At 45.0% G+C, this 10939-nt stretch overlaps 1 long non-coding RNA gene across 2 annotated transcripts; it reads left to right on the forward strand.

Annotated features, from left to right (window-relative positions):
- The first annotated feature begins 465 nt into the window (after positions 1–465).
- On the forward strand, positions 466–10245 carry LOC128139155 (uncharacterized). Of its 2 annotated transcripts, XR_008234251.1 has the most exons (4): positions 466–865; positions 3763–3980; positions 6823–7275; positions 10159–10245. It is a non-coding gene; the product is annotated as an uncharacterized LOC128139155 (long non-coding RNA). The 2 variants fall into 2 exon arrangements; XR_008234250.1 differs by lacking the exon at positions 10159–10245 and having other exon boundaries at positions 6823–7820.
- The last annotated feature ends 694 nt before the right edge of the window (positions 10246–10939 follow it).

The following is a 10939-nucleotide window of genomic DNA, read 5'->3' on the forward strand; positions in this document are numbered from 1 at the left end:
AAGCTAAGCTATTATTCAGCATTTAGATATGTGAAGCAGAGAGAACACAGCTAAGAATATGCCAATAGACTTGCCAAGATTTAAGACACCTATTTTCCCATGTTTCTTTCTTTGGGGTGGAGATACGCACAGAAACATTTGAAAACTCAGAGAGAAAAATTTTTACTTTCACATGCTAACAAAATTTCAGCTTGTGAGCTTGTTCTAGGTACATTTTGAAATCTTGATAGCCTGCATTAAGCACCAATTAGAAATTGAAAGTGAAGAATAGTAAAGCTTAATTTTTTCCACATATTTCCTATGATTAGTATAAAAAGTATGTGTGACAGAAAAGGATTAGAGACCAATAGCACCACTTCCCCTGTAATCTTTATCCCTTTCCTGACTACGTGCTATCTGCTAATACAAATCCCCAAGATCCTGACCTCTCCTTTTTGCTTTCCTTCCCTGCAAGCACGGTGGAGGAAATGATTCCTGTCACGTAGCCAAAGGGGGCATATTTACATGGCTCCACATGATGTGACGAGGAAATCCTGTTGCGGAGAATTCAGGAGGAAAACAAGTAGGTTGCCTGTTCTGCCCCTCTTTTTTGGAAGTCCTGCCTCTGCTCCTGTACAGGTTTGCTTCCTGAATTGCCACTTCTGTGAATTTATCAGTACAGATGTCTTTGTTTCTCAATTTTCTTTCTCCATTTTTGAACATGGAGGTTTCCAGGACATTATTCTCCTTCCTAGTATCTTGCCATATATTGATTGTGTCGTTGTCTGCTACGGATTTTTGCTTTGCAGATTTTGCTTGTAGTACTCCTATTTTTTTGTTCCTCCACTGATCATCTCTAAGCTCTGCACCAAAGTAAGGAAACACTGTAAGTGCTTTAATTCTGTTCTCTTCTGGGCTGGGGGAAAAAGCCTCCACTGCAGACAGGAGGGTATTATAATTTCAAATCCTAAAGCAGTCAAATAGCTTTGGCTGTAGCCTAGAGGAAACCAAACACAGAAGGATTTAACATTTGTTTTAAAGTGCATTTAGTAGGTATAGAGTACTGTGGTTAATATTTTCTAGATTATGTTATAAACAATATATGAAAACTCAGTGTGAGAGCTTTCCTTCCGAGTCAATACCTACAAGGCTGAATTCCCTTCCCTACAGGCTCTGAGATCTGGAATCAAAATCATCAGTGAAAAGCATCAGTTGTCTAGAAAGGAAACTTTTAGTGAATGTAGGACCCCGTGTAAGATCAACATGGAGCTTATGCAAACAAGCAATTTTATTAAATGCGTGTGATAGTAAAAGCTACAGAGCGATCGTTAAGAAAGCACGATGCATGTGAGTGCCATTCAGCAGTTTCAAACCAGGGATACGCTCCTTCAAGGGCTAACTGCTCCTTCAGCTGGCAGCCAGGTCGCGTGTGTTTAGAGCTGGATCTGATCAGAGACCACAAGATTAAGAACAAAAGTACTTTTCCATTGTAGCATTAGTTTTGACCCACAATGCTGTGCATTAAAAGCTTTAAGCTTTGGGAACATTTAGGTCTAGATCCCACTTCATGCCTCAGAACCATTGCTACTTTTGTACAACAGACCATAGACAGTTTTTAAAAATCTCCGCTTTCAGAGAGGAGTTTGTCTAAAGAGAAAGTTTTATGTTTTATTCCAAACCCATAATTCTACATATACCTTTTGGTCTGTGTCTCCCATTTGTACAGTCTTTCAGAAGGACATAGAAGGGACACAGCAGGCCTCCAGTGATTAAATAAAATTTACCAAGATAAAACGATGGTGCTGTGTTCTGCCTTTTGCCAGTCTCAGGATATGGAGGGTCAGATCCAATTTCCTAGTCTGGCATCTCCATTATGGCAGTAATTTAGAAACACAAAGAACTAATGGTCAAAGCCTTGACATACCAGTCAAAGAGATTGTGCAATCCTTATTTTCTTAATTTTTTAGTGTTTTTCTTCTTTCCAGTAATACTGGAATTTATCCAATGCCAAAAACATTTTTGACCTGCTTAAAGATGTTTGGGCTGAAAACCTGACATCTTGTGTTTAAGGTAAGAACTACTAGAAGGATACTGTTGGGGAACAACCAAGTCAGACTTCCACAGTATAAAAGTGTACAACCCTATGGAATAGAAAGCTGTAGAATATGATAAATGTTTCAGGAGAAAAAGCAAATTTTCTCCTTAAAAATAATAAAAACTTTTCAGTTTTCAGATTAGGAAAAGCCAAAGATATTAATGGTCTCTCATTCAGTAGTGCAGCTCTTTCCCTGTCTTTTCTTCAGAGTGCAGTGTAAAAAGAGGTAGAAGTGGAGTATGAGGGCAAAGGCAAGAAATATTAAATGTATAAACATTCTTTGGGCTTTTCTTATTTTGTTGAACAAACCCAAAACACTCAATAAATTTCAAATTCCTGTTGCAAATGTTTGTTTTATTAACCGATCTCTATCTCAGAAGGTGAATGAAGCTTAGAGATGAGGAGACAATTAAAAAAGACAAGAGCTACAGTTCTAGTCCTGCCTTACAATTTTAAAGGAAAAAAAAAAAAATCCAGTGTAATTATGGAATGTCAGGTTGTCAAATGTTTATTATAAGATCAGGGTTCTTCCCCCTCACAACTCACTTTCAACAAGTATGTAGGGAATAGCAAACACCCTGAAAAGACTCGACTTGAATAAGAAGCCAGCGCTATGAAAAGGTTGACTAAGACTGCTGGTAAATACAGGACTTTGACTCTTGGCTCTGTGATTTGGGGTGTTTTTCACACGCCGCTGGGACATGGGACCAGAGCTCTGTGGCTGCCCATCCCTGGGCAATGTCCGTGTGCCCTCGGCTCGCTCAGCAGTGCTGTGGGACAGCAGCGTCGGCACCGACTCTGCTCCAGCGGCTGGGACACCGCAGGGTACGACACCTCCATGTAGCGGGGATGAGAGCTGACAGCGCGTGCTGCCGATGTTTTAAAGCTACCGAGGTTTTCTTGTAGAGATTTGCTCAGTTAAGCTAGGAGAAAATACAATTTCTGCATAGGTGACTGCTACTTTATGAGGCCATCAATTTTTAAGAGGGTTTTATGAAGTCTTGATCCGGGCAAGCATAGTTATTAGACAACTTCTACGTAGTTTTAAGAAGAAAATAAAAACTACAAATAAAGTAATGAAAATGGGCAGTAACAAAAACCCTTCAGGATTTTCTGTGTGCGAGGTGAAGATTTAGGTTCAGTTTTGGCTGACAGGGAGAGAGGGAACTGTAGATCTCCAACATGAATCATTGTCCCTTGCTCATCATAAAGTTTAATTTTCAAGTAGTTTAGCAATAATAAAAACCCTTAAGGACTTTGTGTGTGCAAGGTGAAGATTTAGGTTCGGTTTTGACTGACAGGAAGAGAGGGAACTGTAGATCTCTAACATGAATCATTGTCCCTTGCTCATCATAAAGTTTAATTTTCAAGTAGTTTAGCCTCAGATCACCGGAAATAATTTCTGGTTCCACTCTAGATAATGTTGATGAGACAGCTGTAGATTTAAGGGTCATTAAAGAATTCTTATTCACAAAATTATGCACTTACCTTTAATCACATATTTAATTCTCACTGAAGCTAATGGGATTTAAAAATGTTCTTCAGTCCTTTTGCTTTCAATGGAACTTTAACATCTTCTTCAACTGTAAATTTCCTTAAATGTTTTTCTTAACTGGGGACTCTCCCATCTTCCCGCTTTGCAGGATCAACCTCCAGGTCATTCCCACCGGCAGGCACCAGCCTCCCAGGTACGGGGGGGGCAGAGAGAGCCAGGATCTAAATGGGGAGCAGGATGAAGCTCCAACACCTCCCTTTACTCTGTAGTGGGAGACACGTGATGGGCACCACTGGGAATAGTGTGTGTGCATATGGGAGACGGTCTGGAGCCTCCCTGGTAAATCCATTTCTGAATCACCGCTCACGTGGCACAGGCAACGAGTACTGCACCTTGTTTTTCCTGCTACAGGTACAATTAAAGGGGGTTTTCCCTGTTTTTCTGCAGATTTGGACAGAGGCAGGTGGTTTCCATTATTATTTTTCTGCTGTAAGTGCATTTTAGGAAAAAGTATCAGTTAGGATCTGATAGATGATTTTCAGTCATTTGTCCTCAGCATCCCCTTGGCCCTGGTGTGTTTTCTGCTTTGTAGGGGATTTTCCATTTCATACATTCAGCTAAACATCTCCAAAAGCACACAAGAGAATAAAAATCTTAATATTGCATTTTAGAAGATTTTATAAAGAATCATAATGATGATTATTGTTTACTGTCTTATTTGAAGGAGAAGCTCCATTCAGGGACAAAGAAAACAACCCATTTGGTATAACTGCTCAAACAGTATTCCGGGAACATTAACATCACTGGGGATCCCTAGTGACTGAAACTTCAAAACATTTGGCTTCTCTCTGTTTATTTAGTGACAGAAAATGTGGAATGCTTTTGCCAAATTATTTGGAAGAGACTTAGTGCTGAGTAATCTGAGTTTTCTGTCTGTTTTTCCATTCCCTGTGAAATTCAGTAGTAGTACCTAAACTCATGTGTGGTGTACTTCTAGCCACAGAATAAGGAGAATAAATGAGTCTGTAGTAAAAATACCTGAATATGTTTCGAATATAAGACAAAGATGGAGAGCCATGGGGTAGCCAAGGAGAAACATGGGTAAATGGATTTTATCTACTTCAGTGTAGAGCAATGAAGAAATTATTACTTTCTTGCTACGTATCAAACAGGCATGTTTACCTAAGTTTTTATTTACCAAACAACTAGTGTATCTTCTTTTTTTTTTTCTTATTTTTCACTACATCACTGGAAGGAAAGAACATAGTTTAATTTTATTTTCCTTTGCTAGCAGCTAGAAATGTCCTAATTTGGTTTCCTCAAATCTGGAAAGGAAGGAACATAGTACTAACAATTCCTAATTGTTATATTGCTTAAACATTGGAAAGAACCATAGCTATAGCTTATCTTAACTTACTAAAATAGTCCAAGAGTTAGAGTTACGCCATGTTTAACTTTATAACAGTCATACAGAGAGCAGTCTGGCACTAGGTACCTTGCCCAAAATAATTTTGCTAAGTGGTGCTGTTATACTATTTAGAAATGAAAAGAAAATGGTTTTGTAATTCAAAGTTTTGTCAGGACTTTGAATGGAATAGCTCTCAATAAATCTCAAATTGCTTTATGAGAGTAGGTAAATATCATCATGTATGTCCCATGTCTATCCGGGCACAAGCATCCATGTCTGTCCTACAATCTTTATGCTCTTTATTAAAAAGTCCAGCTAGGCTCACAGCGCTGTTGTGGCTACCAGATACTCCTCTCACTCCGGTTCACAAGAGTCCTGTTAGCACAGCGGAACACTTGTCTGCACCAAGGCCAGCCCAGTAACTGAACGTCCCACCTACAGAACGGGCTCTGCTTGGCCTCTGCCGGTACCAGCCTTTCCTTGGTGCTGGAAGAAGAAATTCGGGGGGTTTCTTCGTCCTCAGAAGTTTTCCTCAGGACCTGTTTGTGCTTCCACATGGGGAGTGCTCGCTTGGCAAACCTAGCCGCCCCCCTGAAAGCCCAAGGACCAGAGACCTGTGGGCTCCCTCTCTTATTTCCCAGGGGACCCCACCTGGTACCACTCTTAAAAGTGTTTTGGGTTTGTGTGGTGGGGTTTTGGTAGCGGGGTAGGGACCGCAGGGCCGGCTCCTGTGAGAAGCTGCTGGAAGCTCCCCCGGCTCCAAGCCGGACCCGCCGCTGGCCCAGGCCGAGCCCCTCAGCGATGGTGGTAGCGCCTCTGGGAGAACAGATTTAAGAGGGGAAACCTTCAGCAGGGGAGGAGATTGGAATGTGAGAGAAACCGCCGTGCAGATACCGAGGTCAGTGAGGAAGGCAGGGGAGGAGGTGTGCCGGAGGAGGGGATGCCCCCGCAGCCCGCGGTGAGGCGGCAGGCTGTCCCCCCCAGCCCATGGAGGGGAGCGGGGGAGCGGAGGCCCCCCAGGATGGCCGGGACTCCGTGGGAAAGCCCGCGCTGGAGCAGTCTGTGCCTGAAGGACTGCAGCCCGTGGAAGGGACCCACGCTGGAGCAGTTCGTGAAGAACTGCAGCCCGTGGGAAGGACTCACGTTGGAGAAGTTCGTGGAGGACTGTCTCCCGTGGGAGGGACCCCACGGTGGAGCAGGGGACGAGTGAGGAGTCCTCCCCCTGAGGAGGAAGGAGCGGCAGAGACACGGTGTGACGAACTGACCGTAACCTCCATTCCCCATCCCCCTGTGCTGCTGCAGGGGAGGAGGTGGAGAAAATGGGGAGTGGAGTTGAGCCCAGGAAGGAGGGAGGGGTGGGGGGAAGGTGTTCTAAGGTTTGGTTTCACTTGTCAGTATCCTTGTTTTAATTTGATTTGCAGTAAATTAAATTGATTTTGTTTCTTCCCCAAGTTGAGCCTGCCTTTTGCCGGTGACCATAACTGGTGAGTTATCCCTCCCAGTTCTTATCTTGATCCACAAGCTTTTCGTTCTATTTTCTCCTCATCCCACCAAGGCTGGGGGGGAGGAGTGGGCGAACAGCTTCGTGGTGCTTTGTTACCGGCTGGGCTTAAACCACGACAAAAAGTATACCCAGCCAGAGCTGACCAGTGCCAGGAACATGGCTGTGAACACCTCCCTTGGGTTTTCATGCAGGGTGAGCGTGGGATGGCTGGGGCTCTGAGCACAAGTCCTCTCCTCAGGGTAGCAAGTCAGGAGACAAGTGCTGCACGCTATTTCTGGCAAGAGACAAAACCTGTTGTTGTTATTGAGTTCCCAAAATAGCTTCGTTCCTTTCTCCCACAGCGGCTGAGGTGAAGAAGATGTCCTCCACGCTGCAGAGAGGAGCATCCCTGCAGGCTCCGTGCCCCAGGCCGGTGCAGAAGTCACGCCAGCTGCTTTTGACAAAAGAGTTGCTGAGCAACTCTAAAATAGCCTGAAGTGGGTCATTTAACAAGAAAATAGAGCAAACCCTCTGAAGAAACCTCCCTCAGCTGCAGGGACAGCCATGCTCCTCCGCTCCAGCCCACCCAGTCAGCCCCCAGCAGGCTCCCGCAACCCCTATATTATATTGTCTATATATCTTCTATATGTCCTTGCTCTCCAGAACAAGACTGACTGCCTGAGAGGACTCCCTCACTCCCAGGAATGCCAGTGTAATGGTCGTGCTCAGAAGAGGACTTCACCATGACTAGGATCCTTGCCAAAGGCCAGCAGAGGAAGAGGAGGGTGGTGAGGATGGGGACAGAGCATTTGATAGTAGGTGGCACTTACCACTGGCGGCAGTGGCGTGGGGCAGCGTGGTAGGTACATGTCCTGGTTTTGGCTGGGATAGAGTGAATTTTCTTCCTAGTAGCTGGTATGGGGCTGTGTTTTGGATTTAGGTGGAGAATACCAGGACTGTACAACACAGTATTTTGTATCTGGCTAAAAACCATGGATGTTAGGCTTGTCCCTACATGAGTATTCATGCATCTGGGCTATGAGCAGGGCTGGTGTCTGTTTAAGGTGGCCAGCTGGCTAGAATAAGCTCTGATGACTTTTACTTTCTTTAGGAATGGGGATGGGAAGGAAAGGAAAACAAGGAGCTGCCCGGGAACAAGATTAGAGTCAGACTCACACGCTTGTGGGATGCCAGCCAGTGAGGTACGTTGTTACTGTCTAGAGCTTTTCCAGCTCCCCTGAAACCGGCTGCCAGGGAGATTTTGTCAGCTGATAATCACCAGGAATGGAGAAGAGCTCCGGATGGAGAAGGGAGGGGAGACGCTGTACGTGCGAGGCAAGAAGCTGGGGGGAGTCCAGCCATCGCAGGTCTCTGCCGGGGTGCTGTGGGGAAAGCACCTTCTGACTCTGGCCGTAGCCCGTCCCTGGTGAGAAGAGCATGTCGGCTCAGCTCTGGTGAGCAGGACATCTCCGCACAGCTGTTCTGCAGCTGCGTGTGGCAGGGAAGTGGGACTCCCTGCTGTCGCGCAGAGCGTACGGAGAGGCTCGGCAGCTCAGCCCGTGCGCGAACAGCGGCAGTGCTGGGGTGCAGACCCAGGCTGGCCAGGCTGTGCTGCTTCGTGGATCCTTCAGTGAACTTGGGCTTCTGTCACTCCTTAAAGCCTAGAGGGTGTGCAGAGCACCTCAGAAGGTGGAGGACTAGGTCCCCTCAAGGTTTTTTTCCCCCAGTAATCAAGGTAGAATGCTCTTTTTCTGACTCCAGGTGGCTAGATGCAGTCAAAAGTTGCAGAAGTTATCCCTGAAAGCACTGGGAGAGACAGCCAAGGACATCACATCAACCTTGTCCTCTCACCTTGCTCCTGTGCTTGCATACCTGCTTATATACTCTTTGCCATCTTTTACTTTCACTGCCATATATATTCTGGTTTAGCAGCAGACCAAACATCCACAATACAGTAACTAGGTAGCTACCATAGAAGAGAAAAGATAAAAAACTTGTTTAGGAACAGGAAACAGAATTGGAAGAAACAGTCAGTCCTTGAAGGCAAGAGGACTTTACCAATGTAATTCAGGACCATCCAGAGATCTGTACTGTTCAACATATTCCTAGACAACCATAGTTCAGTCAGTGGCAAAGAAAGATTGTAGATGACGGTAATTTGTTTAAGGTAGTAAGGCTAATTGTGGAATGCAGGAAGTCTTCATAAGACTGAGTGAGCTGGCAGCAAAATGGCAGATGAAATTCAATGTATGTACATGTAAAGTAAGGAGGTGTTTCTTTCCACTGTGAGATGTGGATCTGACTTCTCAACCGAAAGAGGTAGATGTTAAAAGGGGAGCTGGAACAAGTTCATAGAGGAGATGCTAAATGCATAGAAGCTATATCTAGCCCTGAAAGTGCCCAAGCTGGAAATAATTGATGGCTGGAAAAGCATTAGAGGTATGCGTTGCACATACTTGTCCTGTTCTTACTCTTCCCTGAGCAATCTTTTATGACTACTTTTGGCAAGAGCACAATAGGCTAGATGGACTGTTACACAGCAAGCATTATAGAAAATAAACCATGAGCATGGATAGCATAGTGCTTACTGTTCCTTCCTGCCTGCCTTCTTTCCTCCTCTCCTTAATGCAAGAATTGTGTAAAAATGCTGAAGCTTAAACAGACCTTTAAAATCTTCAGCAGCTGCTATTTGGAGAAGAACAAACCCTTCACGATCACTGAAGGTAGGTGTTTCCAAAAGGAAAATGTTAATTTCCCATGATGCTCCCTTAGCATCCATTGGATGCAGACACGGGCAATAGGGGACAGGGTTACATTCACTGAAAGACAAAAGGCGACCGAGGCAGAGAACAAATTGCTCCCTGTTAGTGGGATGATTTAGGGTTTTATTTTATACAAATGGCAACACTGTTGTAACTGTGATAGTCTAAGGCTATAGCTGCAGCAATTTTTGAAGAAGAAATAATACCTTTTGTTAGACTGACTGATACAGCAGCAAAACCCATCGGGCAGTGGTGGGGCACAGGCACCGTGGCCTCGGGCACACAACCCTTCCTCCGGGCTCGGACAGACACCGCTGTCTGGGACACACAGGCCTTTCTTTACTCTGAATCAGGAGCTTCTCCCCGAGATGGGAAGAAGGGCTTCTGTGCCTGAAAGCTTGCTTGTTTTCTGCAGCTCTACCAGCTGGTCTAATAGAGGAGATCATGCCTCACTTAACTTGCTTGTATCTGTTAGGGATCTCATAGGTGGGGTGCCAGGAGATTGCGTGCAAGAGATTTCAGCACTGTTTTTGGGCACTGCAAGACTATTTACATTTTTCTGCAAACGTCATTCTGTGCACGGTTTACATTGGGGCTTCATGACAGAGACTGCATAAAAATAAAGATTAGGGAACCTAAGATGAGAAACTGAAAAAATGTTGGTATATTCAGTAACCAGGCATAGGTAGATTATTAAGGGTCCCCTTCAGACGGAGACCCGGCCCGCTCGGGCTCGGAGTGTGTCTTTCAGAACCTCCTGGGACGAGCAGTCCACGGGCTTCACCCACGCTGCTGGCTGTCTCGGGAGGTGGGGAGATGGTGTGAAAGGTGGGCAAGGAGCCGCAGCTTGTCCTGTCTTCAGTTGTCTGAAGTTTGCTTTTTCAAGTGGTATAAGCACAGCCAGGACGGTCCCACATTTGCAAAACCATTTTGCAGGCTGAGGAATGCAGACAGAGAGGATTATTAAAGGATTTACTCACCCTGACGTAGAAAGGCAAGTCACAGCTCCAACGTCCTCAGTTATGTCCAAGACCAATTACCTAATAAAAGGTCTGTATCCTTGACTCTCTTGTGGTGTGTTTGATTGTCTCAATCATCCTCTGTGATCACTTGGCCTCATTGAAACTGCAGCTTAACAGAGCTGTGCTCATAGTCATCATGCTGTCAGGGGCGGCCGCTTTGGCTGCCTGCTTCTCTGTTTCCCACCGGATCGCTTTGATGTGGCTCCCCCACATCTTGAGTGAGCTATCTAATAAGTCACCTACTGTGTAAAAGCTGGGTACAGTTCCTCCTCCCACTGTATTTTTTAATGAAAATAACCATGGCATCTGCTTTAGTCAAGCCTTCGGGGACATAGCTTGTCTCATCTCATAATAGGGCTTGGGAGGAAAATAAGAGCTAAAATTTACCTAGGTTACTGAAAAAATATGTAGGGAATTTTTCAGTTCAAACAAGGTTTTATTTAGCCCTCATCAGGAGTTTCATTTCATCTGACATTGGTCACCTAAAAGGGAGCTGTCTGGCCTAGTCCTGACTTTCTCCCAGACAATGGAGAAAGTACCTTGTAACGGGAAGGCAAGTCATCCCCTCTCATCTAAGTCCTTGTTTAGGGATGGGGTAGGTGGAACCTACTTGTCTCCACTTCTGCCACTCTCTAGAGCAGGTCCAGGACTACTTTTCTATGCACAGAATTTCACGGATGCTAAAAATCCATTAT

This window comes from Harpia harpyja, chromosome 3, assembly GCF_026419915.1.
Source record: "Harpia harpyja isolate bHarHar1 chromosome 3, bHarHar1 primary haplotype, whole genome shotgun sequence".
Classification (NCBI taxonomy): domain Eukaryota; kingdom Metazoa; phylum Chordata; class Aves; order Accipitriformes; family Accipitridae; genus Harpia; species Harpia harpyja.